Here is a 23,478-nt window from a genome sequence, read left to right as displayed (position 1 = left end):
TAAAGTGGATCCTTACTGTAAGGCTGTGTGCAGGGAGTTTTAGTGAGTGTCCATGTTTTCTGTCAATGATAACTGATAAGGCTCTTATTAATGCATAGTCTTTGTGGTTCAGTTGTACAAAGCCGCTTAACACTGTGTAGGGCTTTAATCTACAGCTCTGTGTGTGCGTGCGTGTGTGAGTGTATTTGTGTTTATATGTGTGTGTGTCAGCATGTGCATGTATTATATTAAGTTAGTTTCATGCAAAACATTATTGAATTCCAGCTGCACTATTTTACTTTTGTCACTGCGTGAGTTTTGCTGGCACATTGCATTACAACAGTTAAGTTAGCTTCATTGACACCTCACATACAGGAATCCAAATGGCATCTTTCACAGACTGCTGTATGAAAAAAACCTTTTGGAATAACTATATTATAGTAGACATTATATTATTATAGTATTGTTTAATATATTATACTATATTAAAAAATATTAAATGAAACATAATACAGATATTGTCATGTTGTATTAGTAACAAATCTTCCAATCATTGTGGAAGAGGCCAAATTTCAAGAAGACTTTGTCTATTGATGTGACTTAGATGATGATCAGATCACATTTTATGACTGGTCTCTACAAAAAACAGGTAATTTCAAAGGGTTCACATACAGTTTTTTGCCAATGTATGCCACAAATAAAAACATTCCACTAATGTAGTTTTAGTGGTACGGTGATCAAGCTGTGTTGTGAATGAAATTAAGTTTTAATATGAATACAGATAAAAGTGAAATAAGCTTATACTACGAAAGCATATTTGAAGTTGCCTTGATCTAGCTTATCAAAGATCAAGTCACACATCACTGATATCAATAACAAATTTCAGATTTCATGCACCGTTCACATTGGAGAAATATGAGTCGCTTGCTGCTTGATGGAACTCATGGATATGTAAGCCACTTTAGTTTTGTTCAATTTACCCACCCAAATTTAGGGATTTACATCACGTGTTGTGGATGACAGAGTGATTGTTGATGACAGATAGTCATTTTTCTTGCGAGAGGAGCAATGAGAAGCTGCACATTAATTCACAAATGAGTGACTTGCATGATTGTATATTGGCATAGCACTTCCCACATGTAGTTTTGAATTTTTTAAAATGATATTATGCTGTGTCTCTTCTAAAATATATTGCCAATTTTATTGTGGAACCCCAGGATTCTAGCGACCCAGCATTGGATCAAGTTGCTTCCCTTTTTCAGGGTGTCTTTGAGGCGTCAATGAATCGCTGTTCTCATGTGCAATGAATGTATTTTTGGATGTACGTATTTGTCACACACAATACAATACTGCAACTTTGAAATTTTATTAACTTTAGAAATAAAAAATATAGTTTTGTGGATTATTGTGATTTAAATGTATTTATTTATTTATCCCCCCCCAACCCTGCAGGTTTCTACTCTACCTACAAACTGTAATCAGTTTGAATGACTAAAGTGTTGTCTTGCTTGATATTTAAATCTAGATTTTTCCATTTCATAGTTTTGAGAAGAAGTGTTTTGCAGTTTGGATCCTTTTAAAAATATATTTTTAAAGTGATACACATTTTTTACATAGTTACAGAAAAGGTGGTAACATCTTAACTATAGACATCACTGAAATAAACAAGTAGCAAGAAGAAAGGCTCTTTTAACCATGGCTGGCAGATCATGACTAATGAGGAGTTTGATTGTGGATGATCATTCCACTCATTTCAGATGAGCAACTGGTGGCCATACCCTATCCCAGCTGTTCCTGTTGCTCACCAGCCAATTAGTCTTAGCACTGCACAGCAGAGATTTAGATCAAGCAGCTTTGTGCAACTACATTATTATACTTCACCACTGCAATGATGCTTTCACCATTGTTACCTTTTAGCACAGCCTCCTAAACTGCATTTTAGAGTAGTTTTAAAGAGGGACTTCTTTTAGATGCATTTTTCTTCAAGACAATAAACCAAGAAAGGTTGCAACTCGCAGCCATTCTCTCCTGACTTTATTGCAGGTTCATTCAGAAACTGTGAGCTATTTAGTCAGTATGGCTGCCCAATGATGTGTCTCATCAAGCTAAGGTCGCAATAAAGCATTGGCTGATGTGTCAAGTGGTCATTATGTAAGACCTTAATGGGATATCATACTGTATCATCTCCTCTCTTTGTTTTAACATGCTCTAAATGCCAAGTCCATAGAGGTAGCTTTAACTTACCAATGGATGTCTTTATTTTCTCATTTATGGACATTTTTGCACTTTATCGGCAATGAAAAAGTACTTAAAGTTGCATGTCAGCCCTATTTTTTCATCACAAATTGCGCACGACTCACAAAATTGAAAGCTCACTTATTAAGATCTAAATTATGGCATTCAGAGTAAGAATATTCTTGTGCAAAAGGTGGGTATTGTTTACATAAAATCAATATAAATAAGTATATTTTTCTGATTCTGTCTTTTACTGTATTATCCAGTTTGTAGAGTTGCAAGAAAAAACTTGAAATTACCGTGATTCCTGCATACAGTACACTGGTCAATAAATGTGAGCTGATCTTAATTTATGACACAACAATAAACATTTTAACAGTTGTTTCCAGGTTCACTCCACAGGTAAATGTCATTAGAAAGTTTAAATAAATACAAGAAAAACGTATGTTAACCTCTCCATTGAATAACTAGTCCAGCCTCCAATGGCAGCAATAACCTTAAACATTTTCTGTACCGCAGTTGCAGATCAGATATTCAATAATTTTAGACCAATCTGCTTTACAGTGTAAATGTATTCAGTATGGCGGCATTCTAGGGATCTCTGTTTATTACGTTCTTGAAGTCATACCACTGTATCTCAATCACGTTTAGGTGAGGACTCAGAGGGCCTATTTTCTCCTCTTGAAACCATTCTGTTGTTGAGTTACAAGACTTGGGTTGTTCATATTGTTGTCCTGTTAGATCTTCCATCCATCCATTTTCTTAGCCGCTTATCCTCACAAAGGTCATGGGGAGTGCTGGAGCCTATCCCAGCTGTCAACGGGCAGGGTACACCCTGAATTGGTTGCCAGCCAATCGCGGGGCACATTGAGACAAACAGCCACACTCACAATCACGCCTCGGGGCAATTTAGAGTGTTCAATTAATGTTGCAAGTTTTTGGGATGTAGGAGGAAACCGGAGCGCCTGGCGAAAACCCACACAGGCACAGGGAGAACATGCAAACTCACACAGGTGGGTCCAGAACTATGAGGCCAAACTTGTGTTCTGCTAAATTTTGATTAGCCGACAGGTGATGTTGAGTTCTCCGGCAAGATCTCTTGACAGGCCTTTTTGTCAGTAGCATATGTCGTCCAGGCCTTGGGGGAAGCAAAGTAGTCCCAACCACGATATCACCTTCCATCATATTTTCTTTTCTTTTCTTTTATTTTTTTCTTCACATGGGGCCTGATTTACTTTGCAAAATTGGGTAGAAATTTAGAGTATGAAAAACAAATGTGGTAACTGATCTACTAACCAGGTCCACCTGTGGGCAAATGTGCAAAATTCCTTCCTTGTGGCTATTTTGGGGGAGCACTTTTCTGCTCATGTAGACATTTATGAAATGCCAGTAACAAAAATGCTTGCGAAATATCTGTTCAGCAGTGTCATATTGGAGCTTCTGAATATCTAACCTAGTACCAATCACAAGTCTTACCTTATACCAACAGTGACAAAAGTCCCGTAAAAGTTGCATTTTTCTTAGGACTGGCTTATTTCAGCACATGGTGAAAATTGGTGCTTGCCTTTTCCAAAGCAGTTTTTCAATTGTGCTGACTTAGGAGGTAATGGTTCACAGAAGTCACAGTTCAGTATGTACCTCAGTTTTGGGATCAAAATTTGGTATGAGTTTAGTACAACAGGAAAGAGCAACAAAAGGCCCAACCACAAAATTATAAGTTTCTTTGTATTTAGTTTCAGCAGACTAGTCGTAGTTGAACAATTAGAAGTACCTTATATAAGTTCACATAAGATATAATCTTTGCTCACCACCTAAGGGTATGCTTAATGTATTATGTATATGTATTTATTTTTTTATCCATCCATTTTCTCCACTTATCTGAGGTCAGGTCACAGAGACAGTAACTTTAACAGGGAAGCCCAGACTTCCCTCAACGCAGCCACTTTCTCCAGTACTTCTGAGGGAATCCTGAGGGGTTCCCAATCAAGCCAAGAGAAATAGTCTCTTCAGCATGTCTTGGGACATCCCCAAAAAAACCACCAGGCAGGCGTCCAGAAGCCAACCTACACGGATGCCCAAGCCACCTCGTCTGGTTTCTCTTAATGTGGAGGAGCAGCGGGCCTACTCTGATCCCCTCCCAGATGACCGAGCTCCTAATCTTGTCCCTAAGGGAGAGCCCAGACACCATGCGGCGGAACCTCATTTCGTCCGCTTGTATCTGGCAGGGTTCGCACGCGGCCATAAAAGTCCCTAAAAGTCCCTAAATTTTCGAAGGTGCATTTATGGGCTCCTGAAAGTCCTTAAAAATCCGCGAAAACCAGTCAAGCCCCTAAAAAGGCCTTAAATTTAAAAAAAAAAATCAAAGGGAGGACCTCTACCGCCAAAATTCTCCCTAAAAAAAAATTTTCTTTTATTTTAAAAAAATAGCGATCCGTCTGGCGTCCAAAACAGCCGGAAATTGTCAACGGACGTCACCGTGTTGACAACCTGTCGCCATCTTGTCGATATTCCATTGTTTGTTTTTGTGAGTAGGCATTTCACTTTGTCTTCGTTAAGACGTAGCGAAGTTCTTTCATCAATCCAACTTGTATCATGGTTCCCCATTTTCCACATTTTTCAATATGCTTGGGTTGAAAGTAAGGAGTTCGGGAGCTGGGTTCGTCGAGATCCAAAAGATCGGCACATGTTTTACTGCCATCTGTGCAAGCAGAGTTACCAGCTTGAAAAGATGGGCGTCAAAGCGCTACAGTCGCACCGGAAAAACAGGAGACACGCTGATTTGGCGAAGACTCTCTCGTCTTCCGTTGGTATGAATCTGTTTCTAAAATATCAAGGTAGTGAAGCATCAACTTCAGGCAGTGGTACTCGCAGTGCATGCGCACCTACAGTTGTCCAGTCATCGACTTCAACCAGCCGGAAGTCAGACTTTATGAACGTAGTTCAATACACGAAGACGGACTCATTAAAGGCAGAGATCGTGTGGACTTTAAAAGTGATCTGCAGCCATTACAGTTACAAATCTTGTGAAAATAATTCAAAAGTGTTTGCAGTCATGTTCCCAGACAGTGACATTGCTAAAAACTACCACTGTGGGGAAAGGAAGACTTCGTACCTGGCTACATTTGGCATCGCTGCCCACTTTTCATCTCTCTAATTTTTCGTGTCAGCCCCTAAGAATGCCCCTAAAAAGCCCTTAAATTTTTTGGGTCAGACTGAGTATGAACCCTGTCTGGGATCTCGTACTTTCGGTCATGATTCAGAGCTTGTGACCATAGGTGAGGGTCGGAGCGTAGATAGACCGGTAAATAGGGAGCTTCGTCTTTCGGCTTATCTCCTTCACCACAACAGACTGACACAAAATCCATATTACCTTAGACACTTCACCGATTTGCCTGTCGATCTCCCCCTCCATTCTTCCTTCACTCGTGAACAAGACTCTGAGATATTTGAAGTCCTGCCATTGGAGAGGGCTCTAATCCCTGACCTGGAGTGTCCACTCCACTCTTTTCCAAATGAGGAGTATGATCTCAGATTTAGATGCACTGATTGGCATTCCGGCCACTTCACACTTGGTGAGAACCGCTCCAGTGAGAGTTGGAGATCATGGCTTGATGAAGCCAAAAGAACTACATCGTCTGTAAAAACCAGAGGTCAGTACTGAGGCCACCAAACTGGACTCCCTCCCTGCCTCAGCTGTGCATAGAAATTTTGTTCATAAAAATTATGAACAGAATCAGTGACAAAAGTCAGCCTTGGGGGAGTCCAAACTTCACCAGAAACAATTGTGACTTACTCACCAATATGAGGCCCACAGTGTGACAGCAGTCTTCCGGGCGCTGTCCCCAATGTCCATGCGATGTTGGAGAGGTGTGTCAAACAGGATAGCCCCGCAACATCCAAACCCTTTAGGTATGCTGGGCGAATCTCATCCAGCCTTGCCACTGAGGAGCTTTTGAACCACCTCGGTGACCTCAACCCCACAAATAGGAGAGGCTTCCCCAGACTCTGCTTCCTCATGGGAATGCATGCTGGGGGAATTGAGGAGGTCTTCGAAGTATATTTCCCACCTACGCACAACACCCTGAGTTGACGAACCCCATCGCCACTATATTTAGTTTTGATGGTACACTCCTTCCCCTCCTGAGATGCTGGACCAGAATTTCCTTGAAGCGATCCAGAAGTCGTGCTCCATGGCCTCACCAAACTCCTCAGTGACCACTAAACCTCCATTCAGCTTGGCCAGCCGGTACCTATCAGCTCTCTCAGGAGTCACACAAGTCATGAATACCCAATAGGACTCCTCCTTCAGCTTGATGGAATCCCTCATCGCTGGAGTCCACCAACAGGGTTAGGGATTGCTGCCACGACAGGAACCAACTATGTTACGGCCACAGTTCGGTTGGCTGCCTTCACAATAGGGGCACGGAACATCGGCCACCGGGATTCAGTGTCCCCGACCTCCCCCTTAACATGGATGAATTTCTGCTAGAGATGGGTCTTGAAACTCCTGCTGACAGTTGAGTTTGGCGGATGTTCCCAGCAGAATATGTTTGGGCCTGCCAGGTGGGACTGGAATCTTTCTCCACCATCGGAGCCAACTCACCACCAGATAGTGATCAGTTGACAGCTCCACCCCTCTCTTTACCTGAGTTTAAGACATGCAGCCATATGTCTGATGACGCGAACACAACCAATCATCCAACGGCAATGTTTCCTCGGGCAGCGCCTCTGTCTTTGTCCAACAGTTGCACACGTGATGGCATGAAAAGGAAGGAAGGGTGATGTGGTTGGTAGCACGGCTACCGTGTCTAAGTAACATCGGCATGAAGAACCAATGGTGAGAAGAACCAAAAAGCCAAGAGAAGGTGGGAGTCCAAGGTTAAATACCAAAGGGATGTGCTTAAGAAACAGGGGAAATTGAAGACGATATCACGCTCAGCCTTGAATTCTGGTGTACAATTTAGCCACAACTATGGTGTATCATGTATTAATATAAAATGCTCCCAGCCTTTTATTCTTAGGCATAAATCAAGAACATGATTGTTGATTGAATGATTGTTTTAACTTTAGTCTTGGCAAATCAACTGTTTCTTCAATCCAACATTTTGTCCTGTTTGACTTAACATCAAAATGAACAGTTCTCAAAGTCGCACAACTGTACCTGTAAAGCTGACACAAAGAAACAGGCATTGAGAAATATTGGAGCATTTTGAATATTTCTGCAGAGTTTGTGAAATATCAAAACAGACATTTATCTTTAGTGAAAAAATCTTCAGATGAGAGTCCACAGGTTTGCAGTAACTCTCAAACACCAGCGGGTGTCGGTTGTGTCCCAGCAATTGTTCCCAGTGGCCATTTACATGTTTTAATCATAAGCAGTGTCACAATCGGGGCTCGTGGGTGGACCCAAATGCACGACTCAAGAGACAGGCAGAGGAAACCTTTATTCGGTCCAAGGTCTGGGATCACGCAGACAGTCCAAACAGAAGTAATAGTACGGCAGGCTTACGAGGGTGGTCAGTGGACAGGCGTGGGTCGGTACATGGAGAGCAGAAGTCAGGCAAACAGGAGTGCGGGAACGAGGCATCAAGGACAACGATCTGGGAGAGGACAAGTCGTCCCCCGGGTCCTATATATACACTGGGAGGCATCAGCTGGGACAAGGTGCAGGTGTGCACTGACTAATTGGCTAGCCACGCCCAGCCTGGGCAGGAATCCAGGAGCATGACAGTACCCCTCCCTCAACGGCCGGCCCCGGACGGCTGAGGAGGATCAGGATGGGCTGCGTGAAAGTCCCTGATGAGGGAGCGGTCCACGACGAAACGGGAGGGAATCCAGGAGCGCTCCTCCGGTCCATATCCCTCCCAGTCCACCAGGTACTGGACCCCCCTTCCCCTGCGGTGGGAAGACAGCAGCCGGCGCACAGTATACACCGGCCCACCGTCCAGCATGCGGGGGGGGCGGGGTGGGGCTTGGGCGGAGGAACCAGCAGCGAAGGGCGATGTCTGCTGACGTGGAATGTAGGGTGCAACCTCATCGACCTGGGCAGTTTCAGTGAGACGGCAACTGGGTTAATGATCTTGGTAATTGGGAACGGGCCAACGAACCAGCGGGAGATCTTTGGTGGAGAGCCACACTCTGTCCCACCCTGAGTACTGGTGCGGCCCTTCTCTTGCGGTCCGCTGCGGACTTGTAGGCGCTGCTCATGCGCAGCAGTGTCCTCCGAGCTGCTTCCCAGGTTCGTTTGCAGCGTCGTACCACGGCCAGAGCCGACGGGACCGCAAAGTCTGCGGCCAGTGGAGGAAACAGACGGAGGATAACCATGCACAACGTGGAGTGGAGCCATACCTGTGGAGGTGGAGGGCAGAGAATTGTGGGCATACTCTACCCACTTGATGTGCTTGCTCCAAGTGCTCTGGTCCCTGGATGCCAAGCATCGAAGTCCGGTCTCCAACTCCTGATTTATCCTCTCCGTCTGGCCATTAGACTCCGGGTGATGACTCGATGTCAGACTAGCTGAAGCGCCGATGAGGTTGCAGAATTCCTTCCAGAAGCGGTCGCTGAATTGCGGACCCCTGTCCGAAATGATGTCCTGGGGTAGCCCGTGGTAACGGACGACCTCGTCTAACACCAGCTGGGCTGTCTGCTTTCCCGACGGGATCTTCGGAAGCGGCACGAAGTGGACCATCTTGGAGAAACGGTCCACTACAGACAGCACCACTGTGTTGCCTTGGGAGGGCGGCAGGCCGGTGACGAACTCCAGCGCGATGTGTGACCACGGACGAAAGGGGGTGGACTGGGGTCACAACTCACCAACAGGCCGTAGGCGGGAAGTCTTATTGGCCGCACACACCGGGCAGGTGTTGACGAACTCCCTTACGTCCTTGCTGAGGTTTGGCCACCAGAACCTTTGTTCGACCACTGAACGCGTTTTTGCCTTACCCGGGTGGCAGACCGTCTTGTTGGTATGGGCCCAGTTGACGACGTCTCCCCGCAGAGATGGAATGACGAAAAGGCGGCCCGACGGACAATCCGCGGGCGGCGGTGTCTCTCCCAGGGCATCCTTCACCCGCGACTCGACCGCCCAGGTAAAGCATGACATGAACCACGCCTCTGGAAGGATAGGAGCGGCCTTTGATTCTGTGCGCTCCCCCTCGTGGATCTGCGAGAGTGCATCTGGCTTGCCGTTCTTGTAGCCTGGGCGGAAGGACAGAGTAAAGTGGAAGCGGGTGAAGTACAGGGCCCACCTGGCCTGGCGGGCGTTCAGCCGCTTCGCGGTCTTTAGGTACTCTAGGTTCTTGTGGTCAGTGAAGACCACGAACGGCACTTGCGAGCCCTCTAGCCAGCGCCGCCACTCCTCCAACGCCGTCTTGACCGCCAGCAGTTCTCGATCTCCTACGTCATAGTTCCTCTCTGCCAGGGTCAGCTTCCTAGACAGGAACGCGCACGGGTGGATCCTTCCGTCCTTGGGACTCCTCTGAGACAAGATGGCTCAGATTCCCGAATTAGATGCGTCAACCACAATAAACTGGCGATCTGGATACGGAACGATGAGGACGGGCGCAGCGGTGAAACTTGCCTTAAGCCTGTTAAAGGCCACCTGGCAGGTCCTGGACCACACAAAGACGTTGCGTGGCGAGGTGAGCGTGTGCAGAGGAGCGGCCACGGAGCTGAAGTTCCTTATGAACTTCCTGTAGAAATTCGCAAATCCTAAGAACCTCTGTACGTCCTTCCTGCTGGCGGGGGTAGGCCAACGCAGCACCGCGTCGACCTTCCCAGGATCCATACGCATCTCCCCCTCTCCCAGGACGAAACCCAGGAAGGACACGGACGCTCGGTGGAACTCACACTTGTCCAGATTTACGAACAGCTGGTGCTGCAACAGACGCCGGACCACCTCCCTGACCTGTTGGATGTGAGAGTTCAGATCTGATGAAAAGATTAGAATATCGTCGAGATACACAAATACATTCTTGTTCAGAAATTCCCTAAGAGTGTCATTAATGACGTTTTGAAAGACGGCCGGGGCATTTGTCAGTCCATGAGGCATCACAAGATACTCATAGTGGCCTGTGGGGGTGTTGAACTCCGTCTTCCACTCATCTCCTTCCCGAATCCACACAAGATGGTAAGCGCTGCGCAAGTATAGCTTGGTGAAGATCCGGGCTCCCTGAAGGAGTTCGAATGCTGTAGCGATCAGCGGCAAGGGGTGCCGGTTCTTGACTGTGATGTCGTTCAGTCCTCGGTAGTCGACGCAAGGTCGCAGCGTGGAGTCCTTTTTGACAAAAAAAAACCCCGCACCGACTGGTGAGGATGAGGGGCGAATGAGTCCCGCTGCCAGCGAGTCCTCAATGTAGTCCCTCATGGCTTGATGCTCTGGTCCTGTTAATGAGAACAGTTTCCCTCTGGGAGGAGAGGTGCCTGGCAGGAGTTCAATCGCGCAGTCGTATGACCGATGTGGCGGCAGAGACTTTGCCTTAGATTCAGAGAAGACCTCCCAGAGGTCATGGTAGCAGGAGGGCACCGTGGTCAGCTCCGGGGCGGTACTAGGTTCTGTTAGCCGAACCGGCGCGACTTCAATAACCTTGTTTTCCTGGACAGCGAAACAGCAACTGCGACAGTCCTCTCCCCAAGTCTTGATCTGACCCATGGCCCAATCTATGTGCGGGTTATTTTCTTTCAGCCATGGGCTGCCCAGGATACGTGCGTTGAAGACATGAAAAGCTAATACGCTCCGAGTGAGCGTCCGGAAAGCTCATACGTAGCGTCTGAGTGCGATGTGTAACCCGACAAAGGAACTTGCCGTTGGCGGCATAGGCGTTACGAAGCCCTTGCGTGGGGAAAGTTGCTGCCCCCAGCTCCTCGAACACGCGGTGATTAATCAGGTTTGCGTCCGACCTGGAATCTATGAAAGCAGTCACAGTGCATGAACGGGAGTCCGTTCCCAAGGTGAGGTGAAGAAGGGACCTCCCTGACTCTGCCGCGGTATACCGCACACTCACCGGAGTAGAGATCCTGATGTCAGGGTGCTTTGGTCGAATCGGGCAGCGGGCGATCAAGTGTCCCAGACGCCCGCAGTAAAAACAGCGACCCTCCCGTCGCCGGCGCAGACGCTCCTCCGCTGGCCCGTGGAGACCCTCCACCTGAATGGGTTCAGCCGTGGACAACCGGGCGGCAGCCGGACTCAACCCCTCCCTCTCTCCCTCAGTCATCGCGGCTAGTTGATCCTCCATTACTAGTCGCTGGTCAACCTTGAGGGCCAACGCGATGAGTGCGTCCAGCGAAGGAGGGGGATCTACAGCGACGAGGAGACCCCGGATTTGGGAGGAAAGCCCCTGGAAAAAGGCGTCGTGCAGGGCGTCCTCGTTCCATCGACTCTCGGTGGCGCAGATCCGGAACTCGATCACGTAGTCCGAAACGCGACGACGACCCTGGCGAAGCGTCAAGAGGGAGGCCACCGCTTTACGCTCCGGCGCCGCATAATAGAACACCTGGGTGAGTGCGCAGATGAATGACGTTCAAGAACGACAAGTTACTGAGTTACGACTCCATTCAGCCGTGGCCCATGCCTCCGCCCTTCCCGTCATGTGGGAAATGACAAACGCGATCCTGGAGCGGTCTGTGGGAAAGGCGGAAGCCTGCAGTTCAAATTGGAGATCGCACTGAGCGAGGAAAGGCTTGACGTTCCCCGAGTCGCCTGAGAATCGTTCCGGTTGGGAGAGCGGGGTAACGCTGCTAAAGAGGAGCTCCGTGGAGAGCGGTGCGGGGGGAACCGGTGGAGTGGCCACCGTTGGCGTGGCAACCACGCTAGCCTGCGAGGTTAGCCACGGCTCCAGCCGGGTGCAGATCTCATTGGAGCCTCTTGTTGGTTACCTGGAGAGCAGCCTCCTGCTCCACCAGGTGTCTGCCCTGGACTTGCAGGGAGCGACGAATAGCCTCTGAGTCGGCTGGGTCCATGTTATGGCCAGATCGTTCTGTCACGTTCGGTGGTCGAGTGTGGACCCAAATGCACGACTCAAGAGACAAGCAGACAGTGCAGAGGAAACCTTTATTCGATCCAAGGTCTGGGATCAGGCAGACAGTCCAAACAATCAGAAGTAATAGTACGGCAGGCTTACGAGGGTGGTCAGTGGACAGGCGTGGGTCGGTACACGGAGAGCAGAAGTCATGCAAACAGGAGTGCGGGAACAAGGCATCAAGGACGACGATCTGGCGGAGGACAAGTCGTCCCCCGGGTCCTATATATACTGGGAGGCATCAGCTGGGACAAGGTGCAGGTGTGCGCTGACTAATTGACGAGCCACGCCCAGCCTGGGCAGGAAGCCAGAAGCATGACAAGCAGTTCATTGGTGTATTTGAAATCCTGAAAAAGGGGGTGATTAAACATAACTCAATTTCTGGGAATAACAGTTCAAGCTCTGGCATATCCAATTTATAAATCAATGGTTGTTCAGCTGTCCCAGCTCTGTCTTATTGGAGAAAGGATCTCTCAACTTTCGATCTCGTATTAGGTCTGCACATCACAAGGGTCTTTGAAGTCTGGACTTCAGATTGGACAGGAAGCTGCTAATTTATTTAAAGTCCAGAAGACATATACGCCAGGCATCCTATGGTGGCCGTTTTGCACAGCAGGATGACTTGGGAGAATGCAGTTTTTCAAGTTGCTGGGGAGTTGGTGTGCCAACTGGGCCATCGTCTTGTTTTTGTTTTTTTTGTTTTTTTTTGGGGGGGGGTATTTATTTTTTGCCTTGTTACACACCACTTTGTGCATCCAGCTCCACGTTGAAAAAGAGAATTTGTTCTTAGTTGCATTACCTTACTTTTATTTGACATTCGTAGTGTTGCTAGCCTTCTATCCATAAGAGTTTTGCAATGAACTGAAATGTACCAATGACCGTTGTACCACTTGTACACCATTGCTGTAATACTTTTCCCACACAGCTGATTTGAATGAAGCTGGTGTGTCTTCTACCTACTGTTAGTCATCTGAACTTGATGTGATGCCAACTTTTTATTTTCTTGTGTTTTGTTTAATGGGGGTTGGAAAAGAGTTTTAAGACACATTACCGACACCTGCTTTGGAGAGCAGCTGCTGCAATAAAGTTTTGTATAACTGCTTGCACCAAACAGTGACATCTGTGCCGTCACGATTTGTGATGAATATGAATACCATTCCACAGATAGTGCTAACACAAGTTTTAAGAAGGACACTACACAAGAAGAGCAAATACATCTTCACCTTTTGGCTACCAACACATAGTGTTGATGCATCACTGCTTCTGCACAGCATTTAATTTGTATCTAGTCAAGACTTCACATCAGCTACACAGAGATGAGAGCTGTAAAAGATAAAATCTGGATGGAAGGGTTGATAATTGAAAAAACAACAGATACTTGTGAGCCTGTGAAAAAGTTTATTGAAAGCAATAAATTGTACCCTAAATTGAGAGTTGTTTGATTAAAAATATTAATTTCTGTCAGGTGCACTTAGAGGGTCGAATGAAATTCTGTCATCCATCTAAGATCCAAACCTTTCCAAATTGCTTCAGGTTTCTTAATTAAACACTCCTTTCTTGCGCTGTCTTTAATTTGATATTGGGCAGATGGACACCGATGTTCTTTTTCTGTTTTCACCATTTAGCTTAATGAAATCATCAGAGCACCCACAGTTGACCCGTGCTGCTTAAATTGAATACAATGTAAAATATGTTTGGTGTTCCATCAAATACCTAGTATGTACAAATAATTACTGCATTAACTCATTACATTTACAATTTGTTGTAGCTGTCTGTCTGGCTTCTCATATCTGCTGGCCTTGCAGACAACGTATTTTTTGTGAATGTATTTTAAAACATTTCTTTTTATAAACCAAGTCTTAGCTTTATTTCTTTATATCTGCTTCTGCTTCTTTGTTGTGTTTATAATTAGGTGTTCTTTGTTGTGTAGGTGTCTGCCTATGCATAAAATTTTATCTTCCAAGTTTTTCCTCCCCTCTTATCTCTTCCTAAATAGTCTTCAAACCATGCGATATAAGTTATTGGACTGAATGCACAACTGAAAGATATTTCTGGCCACTGCTGAGAGAAACACAGCTGCATTTTTATGTGGCCACAAAATGGAGAAATATGAAAAAATAAATTACACAAAATCAACCCACCCAAGGGTGATAGGCAGGATTGCGTATGGACAATGGCAGGAGAAAAATGCTTTGAATTGAAATATTTGCTATTTGCCAGATAGGATGACAAATCCCTTCCCTTCATTGTCAACTCATGTTATTTCTGGGAATGGCAGCTTGTGGGAAGGCAAATTTGAAGCTGGAAATATGAAATGTTCTAATTCAATGGAGTTGACAGATGGAAACAATAACGGACAAATAACCAAGAAAATGCATGTGCCACATGGCTAATATCTCACTTCATTCACAGGCGTTCAATCATATCCTCAATTGTGTGTAACAACAAGGAAATTAAGGCAAATAATGAGCATTATTGACTTGAATATATAATGTAACATTAAAGGTCAAATTCCAAGTCTATTCCAAGACACTGGTGGACTTCCAATTTGTTTAAATATAGCAACATGAGGAATAATCCAGATTGAGTCATTATGTTCCAGAGTTAAACGGTTACTGTAATGAAATTTGCATTCATTTACAGGTAATTTTTAATGTTCCAAAATTATTAACACCACAATTGTGAAAAGAAGTTCACAGCTGCATGATTAAAATTTAAACAAATATTACTACATTGTGTAAAACAGGTTGGCAAACTTTTTGGTTCAGGGTTAGGTTAGTTACTTTGATGTGTAGAATTTAACGGGCCGAGGAGGTCATAAGCATCCATTCATCAATCCATTTTCTGACCCGCTTTTCCTCACGAGGGCAGCGGGAGTGCGGGCACCTATTCCAGCTGTTATCGGGTAGGAGCCAGGGTACACCCTGTACTGGTTCCCAGCAAATCACAGGGGACTTGGAGAAAGACAACAGTCTTACTCTGAATCACACCTCGGGGCAATTTAGAGTGTCAAATGAATGCATTTTTGGGAGGAAACCGGAGTGCCTGAAGAAAACCCACGCAGGCACAGGGAGAACATGCCAACGCTATACAGCTGCGCCAACGTGCCACCAGATCACAACCAGACTCCCCCTCCCCCCAAAAAAAGGAATCATACTGTTAATACTTACATTTATTTATAATGGCAATTGTGTTGCTTTGTTTCTAACTTTTTTTTCTGGCAGTGCAACAAAACCTGGTGTTAGTTTTGTTGTTGTAATTCTCAACAGACTCTGACAAGTAACACTTATTCGCAACAAAAACAACCCCCAGAAAAACCCAGTGTCTACTATTAAGCTTCCCAGGTATAGATATTAACATTAGCTACGCTGACCCTGCAAACTGCCACGCCTATATGCAAAGGTTGGGGAGGTCGTCGTGATAATTGAAGGGAAGCCGAAGAAAAACAACAGCTTTCATGTATTTTAATATTTGTCACTGGTTTCCCCAAACATGAATGGTTCAGGTCACTTCTCAATTAAGAAAACCCCAAATTGTAGATGTTTTGTTTCTATTTTGGCTGTGCATATTATTCCATATTAGGCTTATTTTATCACATTCATTCATGTTCCGTACCGCTTGTCCTTGTAAGAGTCACCGGAGTGCTCGAGCCTATTCTAGCAATCTCTGGGCAGGAGACAGGGCACACCCTCATCTGATTGCCAGCCAATCGCAAGGCACAGGGAGACAGACAGAAATAACATCTAAGGGCAATTTAGAGTCTCCAATTAATGCATGTTTTTGGGATGTGGGAGGAATCCTCAATGCCAGGAGAGAACCCACGCAGGGACAGGTAGAACATGGAAACGCCACACCGCCGGTGCCGGGATTTGAACCCTGGGCCTCAGAACTGTGAGGCCTCTTTTATCACAGATAAATGTAAAACATGCAAGTCTCATTATAATGTAATTATCTTGCTCACATTGTGCACACATATGGAGGCATGTAGACAAACAGCAATATCAGAATTTGCACATTAACATTTTATATTGTTAATTTTTTGGTGCTGGGCGACACGGTGGTACAACTGGTTAGAGTGCTGGCCTTACAGTTGTGAAGCCCGGGGTTCAAATCTCAGCCCCACCTGTGTGGAATTTGCATGTTCTCCCCACCCCCGTGTGGATTTTCTCCAGGCATTCCGGTATCCTGATGCATCCCAAAAACATGCATTAATTGGAGATTCTAAATATACCCCAGGTGTGATAGTGAGTATGACGATTATCTTTCTCTATAAGCCCTGCGATTGGCTGGCAGCCAGTTCAGGGTGTACCCTGCCTCCTACCCATTGTCAGCTGGGATAGGTTCTGGCACTCCCGCGACTCTTGTGAGAATAAGCGGCAAAAAAAAAAATGGATGGATGGATAATTTATTGACACTCATGGTCTGATTTACTCAGTACTTGAGTATTTTTTACCATCTACTCTTTACTATTACTCTAGTAATTGTATTGGAGTGCAGGTATTTTATATTTGGAGTCTTTTTTTTGTCACGTAACAGTACTCTTAAAGTAGAATATTTCGCTACTCTACCAACCTCTTCTTTCAAGACCTTACAAATTACTGTTCAGCATTTTCGTGCAACTTTAGGTTTCCAATTTTTTAAATATTTAGGCCATTTAGATTTGGATATTTCTCTTTAGCTACTGCCATCTCTGTGTCATTCTTTCTTGCATTGCCAAATTGCCCATTCTTGGGGTCTGCTCTCCTTTGGCTGTCTCCTATCTTCCACTGACCCATATAAACACATTCTTTGTCTACTTTTTTTAAAAAGATCAAATCTCTTGTTTTTTTCACTCCGAATTTATAGTCCTCCTTAGTTTGAAAGACAAAACACAATACTTATGGTACATAGATCTGCTATGCGCTTTGATGCTTCCTACTAACTACTTTGCATCCTTATATACATCCATGTATGCGTGCGTGAAGTGTGTGTGCCTGTGTGTCAGACACGGAAAGATGAGTGTTCCCTGCGTGTTAGAGAGGCAAAGATGAGTGTTTTGTCTGTGGTTACACAGAGCCAATTTTAAGTAATCCCTCTTTTCAATGAAAGAATTGGTGGAAACTATTGTAACCCATTGGCCAAAGCTGAGAGCCATTTACTCACAATAGAAACAGTTTCAGAGCACAGAGTGCAAAGGATTGTGGATTTAACAAATGCTGTTAGTTTTTATGTGGGAGATACACAGAACAATCGCCTGACTAGTTGGGAAAATACAATGCTGCCGCCATCCAGTGATTCAGGTTCCACAGAAAAGGGAGTGGGGGTGAGTGGTTTTGTTTGGGGGGAAAAAGGAAAAAAAAACAGTTCAATCGGATCACTATCTTACATGGCTAAAAAGGCTTCAATTTTTTCACATTATTTAAACTAAGGTATAAGCTGAAGTACTTCCCAAAACCAAGAATATGTATCTTTACACCAATGGTGTGTTATAATAATAGGGAGGGGACTCGAATTTTGAAGTGAAATGGGTCAACTTAGATTCTGATCCAGCAAATTCAAGTTAAAATCTCACATAGCATGGTATGTTGCATAAATCCCTGACAAATTTATTGTTATGCATGTACAAATGTCTTCCAATAAGACCTTGCAGAACGTGAGTCTGGATGCTCCAGGCTGGACAAAAGTTGGGGATATTTTTACATGGATTTGGGTCCAATTTGTCTTAAACTTCTTAAGGATCAGACAAAACCTTGGTGCCAATATTGTACAGTAGCTTTATCTTAGCTAGGCATTGGCTGGAAAGGAACTTCCCTACTGTGATAAGTCATCACGAAAAGGAGGTGTTGATGTCTCTTTTTTTTTTTTTTTCATAAAATACTCCTTGTCCTCCTTTAGTGATAACACAGTTTTCACCAATTTTGCGTTTACATATACGTGCCCTACAATTGATTGGCAACCATGTCAGGGTGTATTCTGCCTTAAGCCCGAAATCAGCTGGGATAAGATCCAGCGCCCCGTGACTCTAACCTGGATGAGCAGTGTTGAAAATAGATCGATGGATGGTTTAAATCAAGTGTCCAAATAATTAACATCAATTTTCTTCACATCCTGTAGCTTACAAGTAGAACAGAATGATTCATTTGTCTCGGGGTTCTTTATAACCAAGATCAAAATCAAACCGCTAAAATACGGGCTTTGTCCTTAATAATAATCGCTATGGTCATCCAACTGAAGCCCAAATCTTTATGTCCGTCATGTGTCGGTGTTAATCCTTTGTTTTTTTTTTTTTTTTTTTGTTTTTTTTTAATGATGTTAAGCTTAGGTTCCAGGGTCAAACCCCAGCTTTCTTCTTTTGGGCAATAATGGGTTAAAACGTGGGCGAAAAGGGCAAATAAGCTCCCAACACACAGATACAGTAAGCAATATGCATGAGCTAAGCAGAAACACTATGGTCCTGGGGCCATAATGGCGGACAAGACTCTAGTGTCGTTAAGTCGAAACATTTTAGGTCGACACGGTCTTAAACCGAGAACTCCGTGTACTTCCAGAGAAGAAGAAAGAGAATTTCTTTGTTGGCAGCTCTCTACTGTTACTAGGTTGATGCAATAAATACATAAAGGTAACAAATGCTGAAGTCATTATTTATCAATGATTATGATTATGCAATTATAATTGTGCAATTGAATAGTACAAAGACTTTTTAAAAATTTTGCTACATATTATACTGCAATAACTGTGCCATGATGATGTCATTGGTCTAATTAAAACAAAAAAAAAATGGAAATTGGAATAAATAGTTGTCAAGGGGACAGCTCTGGAGTTGTAGTGATAAATAAATTTCTTGGTATAATTGGCATAATAATGTCTTTCATTGTTTTGACTTTCGGGTTTCAGCCTTGGGTTCCATATTTTTGCCTTTTGGTTTGAGCCAAGAATTTCCATTTCGGTGCATCACGAGTAATAACCGTATCACATTCCCTCAACTCCTTACCGTACTCAACATTTTCCACACTAATCTCTATGCACCTTATATCAGACTATCTGTCACGTTTTATTTCTGACTCATTTATGTAATTAACAAAAACGAAGCTGTATAAAGAACAAAAAAGAAATAAATACAAATCGACGATGCTAACATTGTTCAGAGGTCTGAATATGAGTTTGATTGGTTGTTTTTTGAGAATGTGCTCCGCAATTTTCTCAGGAACAAGCCAAGGTACTATACATCTGCATCTTTCCTAAAGTTAGCTGTGATGGGATCCAGCTCACTGGTGACCTTAATGAGGACAAGGTCTAACGAAGATGGTTGGATGGAAGTAACATAAATTAAAATAGTCAGGCATATTGTCTTAAGGCTTACTAAATATTGACTCAACAACATTGTTAGAGTATATATTTCAACAGCAGCGTCTCTCAGCCAATCACATGCTGTATCACTGCCGTTGTAATTATATACACTCTGCGAGGAAATGCAGTTTGATTTAGAGAGACCAGTTTATTTACATGTTATTTATTACTTTTAAACTCTTTACTATAGCACTGCAGGTCCGAGATGAATGGTATTTCAGTTATGATGTATGTCATATATGTAGAACATACTGTATAACTGACAGTAGTTATTTGAACATGAAAACTGATGTTTGTGTGTGCATACTTTGTGTATTGTTGTGCATGGAAGAAACATGTGAGGCAATGCATCATTACTGTCACGATGAGTGGCATCCAATGCTGACAGCGCTCCTTTATAGGCTGAGTGCACATGGCCAAAACCCAAGATAAATTGAGGTTAACAAAAAAAAAAAAAAAAAATTGTACTTTTTGTCCAGTTCAGAATCATGGGGGCATGAAAAGCGAAAGAAAACTTTTGTTGCTATGATATTGTATGATGGTGCTGCAACTGGAATACTGTAACTGACACAAGTCTGTCACATTTAAGGATTAACTTACTTCATGCAGGTTTGCCAACAGCTATTCATAACACCGATCTTATAATTCATCCATAGTTTAAAAAAATATTATTCTGCATCTCCTTAATGGCTTATTAATAAGGTTCACAAATTGAAATGACCGAACAAGCAAATGAATTAAGAATTTAGCTTTGTTTGTGTAAAGTGCAGTCTGCGCAAGGTGCAGTGGGAATATCACATGACCAAACCAGGGCTTCGTGTGTATGGTGCAATAACCAGGAAAATAATGGGTTGGTGTTTTGAACCTACACTTGCCAAAAGAAATAAATTAGTCTTTTAGGCTGTTGTCTTCAGACAAAAGATAAATACATGTGTATAATTTATTCATACAAATATGATATACAATGGGTTTTGATTTTAGATTAAGAGTATTTTGTTAAAGTGAGGGAGCCAGAATTCTTTATTCTTGTTTGGGAATCAAAAACTCATTTGGGTTAATGAAATGCAAATTTTTTTTTAATGTAGTTTCCTAGATTTTCACATATTCTGTGTCTCACTGTTAACATAAACCTAACTTTAACATTATTGAACATTCTTGTCTATGTAGGTGAACTTGAGGATTAAATATTCCACTATATGTAAACACAAATTAAGCCAAAAATCAACTATTTCTATTTTTGGTGGCTCTGTGGTTAAAACGGGACATTGTAGATGTTTAAAGTTCCTACGATTGTTTTGTCGATCCAGAGAATCCCAAACATGCTAAATGAACGATATGCGGTTTAGGCTGACAATGGTAGAACTAGGATATTTTCAGTTTCTAGAACTGTGTGCAGATTCTTCCAACATGGGGATGTGCAATATCGTGCTACAACGTAAGGTGATGAATATGACCAAGATAAATTATTTTCAAACTTTTGCCACCAATAATGTGACCTAGAATTTGTTGCTCAAGTGATGTATTTTTTTTAATCTTTTCAAGAGGGGAGGTGAAAATAAAGAACTGAAATTAACTTGAATGTGATTGATTTGGGATTAACTTTTGTCTTGTTGCCTTCTTGGCCAGGCTACCATTGCAAGACATGTTGTGTTTCAAGTTGTCTTTTACTTGGTGAAATAAAGTTTCAATAAAATAGAATGAAAACTGTTTAAATGAGCATGTACCTCCTTCTATATGTGGATGTGCTCAGAAGTAACATCACATTTGAACTCATGTTCAAGAGGAGGCAACACACACCTGCCACCATTTCAATTTTAAAGTGGAAAAAAAACACCACATGCATTATTGTCCCGCAAAGCCTCAAAGAAGATTTTGTGTGCAGATGTGACTTTCCTTTTTTGTTTCATTTTTTAACTTTGCTCAGACATCGCTGTGATAATCACAGTGGATTGAACAAAGGCACCCGATGCTGAAGTTGGAAACCAAAGGACAATTATTGATAAATGAAAATAGCGACCGGTATGTAAGTTATTGTAATGGAGTAAGAGTACAGTTTCTAAAAACTAAAGGTAAAAAAAAAACTATGGTTCGTTAAAACTACTAGTACAATTTAGCCAAAATGTTACTTGAGTAAAAGTAGTGTGTAAATGTAGTGTTATTACCCATCTCTGTAGGGCACATACAGTATTCACAAACAACCATTCACACCTATGGGCAGTTTAGAGTTTCCAACTAAACTACCATGAATGTTTATTGGGATGTGTGAGGAAACCAGAGTACCCAGAGAAAACATGTGGAGGCAGGAGAGAACAAGCAAACTCCACACAAGCTAGGCCGGATTTGAACCTAGGTCCTCAAAACTGTGATGCAGATGTGCTAATCAGTTGGTACCGTTCCACCAGGCCTAACAATTAGACCCTGACCATTCATCCATGATGAGAACGGGTCTCTCTAGTGCCAGACACCATCAAATGTGTGCTTTTGCCCTCTCTAGTAGGATATGACAATGGACTGCAGTCATGTTGAGACCTCGATGAGGATGACTAGCATGCGAATGAGCTTCCCTGAAATGGTTCCTGAGAGTTTGTACAGAAATGTTATGATTACTGTAACCCATTTAAGGCAGCTGTTGGGTCGCTGGTCTCATACAATCATGGTGGAGAAGGAGCCGGAGGTGGTGGTACTGGGCTGATGTGGTTTCAAGGGGTCAGCATTTTCAAAACTTGCTATTTGAAATGGCTTTGGATGCAGCTTATTGTAGCAAAATGAACATTCAATTCATGGGCAGGAGCTCTGGTGGACATTCCTGCAGTCAGTTTGCCAATTGCACACTCCCTTAAAAGTTGCAACATATTTGGTGTTGTATTGTGTGATAAAATTGCACATTTAAGATTAACATTTAATTGTGAGTTGCCTTAGGTGCACCTGTGCAATAATCATGCTGTCTAATTAGCATTTTGTTATGGCACACGCCTGAGGTGGATGGATTGCTTTGGCAAAGGAAAAGTCCCAACAAATATAGAATAAACACTATTTGAAATAAATTTACTGTTTTTTGTTGATACAAAAGTTTTAGATATTTGAGTTCAGCTTGTAAAAAAATTCTTCAAGTGTTGCATTTATATTTTTGTTCAGTATATGTACTCTATATACTGTATACTGAATTGGTACAGCTTGACTTCCAGCCGGTTGGAACAAATTTGTATAAAATATCTAATACAACATGGTATTTTTAATTGGCCTCACATCCGCAACTCTACCACGCTCTTTAGCTGCAATTCAAATTTTGGCTCTCGGAAAAACTAGCTGATGGTTTGGCAGTTATGAAAACTTGTTGCAGAACCTAGCACACTATGCGGCAGTTCAGTTGTTGGATTAATCGCATCACGTGGCAAAATGTCCAAACCCAATTTAGCATATAATTAAATATGAATACATAATCAAAATAATAATTCATTTATATTTGGAATGCAGTCAACAGTGATACCGCCATAAAGCATTTATTAAATGTACAGACATGGTTCTTTTGTTTGACATTTTTGAATTATTACTATCGTGTCTCAGATGCACCTCACAGGTCAGATGTTTTTGGAATAACTCTTGCACAAGTGCAGCATCCAATCAGAAAATGATACGTAACAACGCAAACATTTGGAATGCAGAACGATTTTATTACAAGTGAGAAGCATGTAGCTAGCAGCTACCATGAGAAGCTAATTGCAATGTAAATCTGCTTCTTCAGTGCTGCTTGTTTTTAAGCATGACAAACAAATGGACTCAATAATACTAATCATGAAAAGCCACGTGAAAGTCTTAGTAAAGTCATAAAATGCTAGCTAACAAGTAAGCTAACAAATAAGTTCAATTAGGTTTTATTGAAACATTGTTCCCCAACTTTTTTTTTAAATGTTATTTTTAAGCT

The 23,478-nt window shown here is 43.2% G+C and overlaps 1 protein-coding gene across 3 annotated transcripts in view; it reads left to right on the top strand.

Annotated features, from left to right (window-relative positions):
* The window catches only part of LOC133506643 (tumor suppressor candidate 3), a 142,379-nt gene that overhangs the window by 31,935 nt on the left and 86,966 nt on the right, over positions 1-23,478 (top strand). Inside the window, exon 1 of one of the 3 annotated variants that reach the window (XM_061830983.1) lies at positions 15-42. The exons of the other annotated variants lie outside the window; for them this stretch is intronic. The gene's annotated coding sequence lies outside the window, so the exon portion shown is untranslated. Of the gene's footprint in view, positions 1-14; positions 43-23,478 lie in introns of those variants that run through there. 3 annotated transcript variants of the gene reach the window in all.

This window comes from Syngnathoides biaculeatus, chromosome 9 (genome assembly GCF_019802595.1).
Source record: "Syngnathoides biaculeatus isolate LvHL_M chromosome 9, ASM1980259v1, whole genome shotgun sequence".
Classification (NCBI taxonomy): Eukaryota; Metazoa; Chordata; class Actinopteri; order Syngnathiformes; family Syngnathidae; genus Syngnathoides; species Syngnathoides biaculeatus.
Note: the sequence above shows the minus strand (reverse complement) of the source record. Positions and strands in the feature narration are given on the sequence as shown.